The following is a 4,454-nucleotide window of genomic DNA, read 5'->3' on the forward strand; positions in this document are numbered from 1 at the left end:
TTATATATGACTCTATAATATATACATCTATATATATATATATATATGTGTGTGTGTGTGTGTGTGTGTGTATGTATATATATATATAGAGGCAGGTTCATACAAGAATGATACTAATTTAAGAAAATGGTCGAATCACATATGATTTTATATTCACATCATTTGTAAAATTACATGTGATTCACGCGACTTTGCTCTATGACCTAAGGTCGTGGCCAAAATTGCCTGCACTCCATTTTTTGTCCGTTAATGTAAAATCACATGTGATTTTGTACATAATTTGGCTATTTTTTCTTATTTGTTGAATAGGTACCGTTGTCGTATGAACTTGCCTTTATATATATATAAACACACAAACACACACATATGAGGGATTGTTTGAGAATAACAGTCCGGTGAGAAAGGAAGAATATTTTTAAGCATTTGAATTTTTAATCTAACTTAATTTTCTGTGACTATTTTCAGTATCTTTAGTTACCTTCAACTACATTTATTTACTTTTTTTTTTTTATTGCATTTTTACAAATTTTTACATACATTTAATTACATTTGCATGTATGAATTTGTTAAAGTTTTGGTCAAAATAGATACATAAAGGTAGTTAAATGTAATGAAGATATATATCAATGTGTGTGTATGTATATATATATATATATAGAGAGAGAGAGAGAGAGTGTTGAGAACATAGTCAAGATAAGAGAATACGAGAACAATCAAATCATATGATTTTACATAGAAATCTCATACGATTATGTAATACAATCAACGCAAGGTTGTGTAATCACACATGATTTTACAAGTTGCGACAACAAAAGAAATTATGGATTTGTCGATAGGGGTGAGATTGGGGAGAATCTCAAAAAGAAAAAACAAACCCTGAAGGACACGTCAAAATAAATATACAAAATAATATCTCAATATAAATATCAAATTAAAAATAACAAAATGATCGTTTTTATATAGTTTGTTTTGTTCTAATTTTTGTTTATATTTAGCTAATTATCAATYAGAAAAATATGGTGATAATTATATTTTAAAGAAAAGTAGTTACAACTAATTTAGTACCACATATTTTTGCAAATATTTTCTTAAAAATAATAAATTGATCGTTGTATTGGGTAATTTATTTCGTTCCAATTTTGATTATATTTTCACAATTTCTGATTAAAAAAATAAAAAGAAATATTTTTATTTAAAACATGGTTTTGATCAAATTCATTGAATACATTTCTTTGATTTTTCCCAAATCTTTTGAATATTAAAAAAAATGATATAAGAGAGTTTTGGGCTTTTTATTGGGCCTTAATTTACTAAGCAAATGAGTTAAAGCCCAACTAAACCTCTATTTCAAAGTGAAAAACATTTATTTGTTTTCTTTTTAAAAAAAATAAAAAATAAACACAATCAATTTATTTTATAGAAATAAAAACTCATGTCGGTTGGTTACCCTTTTGTTCATTCCAAGAAGTGGGGGAAAACTCTTTTCACATGTTTTTACCCTTTTTAGAAATCATTTTGTTTTGACTTTCTCACAACATTTACGCGAATCTGATAAAAAGCTGATTACCAACAATTATCGGTTATGTATGGATGGAGTGTTCTTTGCTCAATCAATGGCTTAGACTAGGGTGGGGGCAGAGGGAGGGGAGGGGGGGTAGGATTGAACCCGAGAGCGGTCTAGTATTTGGACAAAGTTGTCTCACTTATTTACGGACTGGACTACACGGCAGAAGCTCAAATTTTCTTTATATTCGTACNGACTGGACTACACGGCAGAAGCTCAAATTTTCTTTATATTCGTACTTTAAAACATTAAAACAATACAAAAAATTTGATTATGCGATAAAAGTTCTTTTCTTTTTGTAGGTTGTTTCTCTCCATCCGATTGGTATTTTAGCTGGAAAAAATGTGTTTTGTAGCGGGCAACTATCCACCACGGGYAAAGTCTTGTGTCGTGGATTTTTAGTGTTTTAGTGGTTGTTTGGTTAAAGTTAGGAAATAAAAATGGYAGGAAACGAAATTGAAAATGAATTTTCATTCTTCAATTAACAACTGTTAATACCTCTAACCAAACATCCCCTTATTTTTAATGTACGATTGTAGTAAAAATGGGGTTTTAATATGCATTGCGGTTATCATTTTATGAGCATTTCCATCAACTATTATAAAATAGAGATTTACGAGTTCTTTACTCTAACAGCTACGTTAAAATGTACGTTAAAAATCGACAAAAAAGAAAAAGATAAAATCTCCAAATTATATCGAAAAGATGAATTTATAAAATATAACAATAATATAATTAATGTTGGAACTGCTAAAATAGAGTAGCTGTGGGATGTAATTGTTTTAAAGATTATGATTTTAAATACTTTATTTTAGAAAATTGTAATATAACCGTTGGAGATGATAATGATGAGTATTTGTCTTGAACCCGAAACATAAAATGAAATAAAAATCAGTTATACGGTATTTGATGGTAGGAGTTTCAAATATAAATTACTGAAGTCTTACAAACCATACAAACCAATCTTAACCGTCCACATAACCTAATGAATATCTGGTTCACAAATATTTGGATTGTTTTTTAATCTAACTGAAACAATGATCATAATGAATGAATTTATCATCTTCCATAAATATTTCAATTGTTTCCGTGATTATCATAGTTTATATTGGTTTGTAAGTATTCCATGTTTTGTATTTTGAACTCCCTATTCAAAATTAGGGTTGGCTTCCGGTGAGAAGGAGAGTTAACACGAGAAACATAAGAAGAAATATCCACCATTAGATGCACATTATGATGAGATGCACTAGATCAATCCCCGTTTAAAGCACGATTCATGAATGAGTTTGAGATTAAAGGTGATCAAGGGTCCAGATYCCTTCTTACATTTCTCACCTTAACTCTCTTTCTCGCACAATCTTTTACCTTCAAAAACATGTATGTTAAATGAATATTCACCAAGGTATGATAAATTTGCATAACGAGCATCCGATCCGAATGAGAACTAAACCAAAATAAAGCTTGCTTTTATAAGACAAATTAAACGATTACATATTAAATTTTATACAGTAATTATTGCTATCTAATCAGATAAAAAAAACATATCAATAATTATATACAACACACTAAACGAACCAAGTATATCCACTCGAAATTAGGGTATGGGAGAGGCAAACTTTCTTTCTGGTCAACATGGGTATTTGGTGCAGCTTACACGTACAAACTAATAGCTCAAGTGACCACTAATAACCCGAAATCATCATAGGTAAACCTAGTCATCACAACTAATACCTCAGGTGACCACTAATAACCCGAAATCATCACAGGTGACCGACCTTATGGTCACAAGGGCTTTGACAGAGTCTAGATTCGAACTCAGGAAAGATGAGATTTCGATTACATCCCCTGAGCGACCAAAGACAAACCTTACCTCAACCACTAGAATCAAGAGGTGGTTTTCGTGACACCCTCGGCTTGTGCACGAAACAAAGGTGTGTGCAAACATTCAATGAAAAGGGTAAAAAAGTAAATATTTAAGTGTCAAGAATTGCGAATAGGATAAGGAGATTGTTCCAAGTGGTTTGAGACTTATTTTCAAAAGGAATTTCCACACACAAAACCCTAAAGTTAATAAGCATATATTACTGAAAGAAATAACTTTTTAATTCAACTTAAAATCGTTAAAAGTTATCTGTAGCTTACAACTTTAAACTTATAAAGAAATYAGGGTTTTCTAATCCATTTGGAACGAGTTGTTACATTTGAATCTATTTTTGGATATTTTGTCAAATGGATTATCCAACAAGAAACCGTGTTCGCAGGATATAAGCAGAAAACATACCGAAAACCGTAGCATTTTTCGTGTTGTTTGTTGATCGGAGGCACCAAGAACAAAGGAAGGAGTGAAGCTGTCCGCATGACCTAGTTAGGGTTTTTTATGTATGGTTAAAACAAACCCTATTTAGATCATGCTGGCAGCTTCACTGTTTCCTYCAATCCTATCATTATCATCATCCATGGATATTTCTTCACCAACCTATACATACACCATATATATATATACCACACACACACACACACATCAGCCATGAGTTGGGTTTCTGAAGAAGAATTGAATGAAACAGAAATGAAGCATGGCACAAAACATAAGAACATGAAGATGGAAAAGTGGATGAGGTATATACCATGGTGCAACAACATGAACCCTAATATATAGTTAGATGGTGGGGTTGGGTGGGGTGTGGGCTAGGGTTTGTGGGTATATATATATATATATATGTATGTAATTAACCGGGAGAGGAGAAGTAGGAAGGAAGGAGGGGGTGGAATAAAGAGACTTTTAAGAGAGGATTGAATCATGTGAGCAGGAGGCAGCTACAGCTCATAACCTACCTAAGCCCTCGACTATTATACTTTCACCTACCTAGGGTTTCACTTCCCCTATATATAT

This window comes from Cynara cardunculus (genome assembly GCF_001531365.2).
Source record: "Cynara cardunculus var. scolymus isolate 2C chromosome LG 2, CcrdV1, whole genome shotgun sequence".
Classification (NCBI taxonomy): domain Eukaryota; kingdom Viridiplantae; phylum Streptophyta; class Magnoliopsida; order Asterales; family Asteraceae; genus Cynara; species Cynara cardunculus.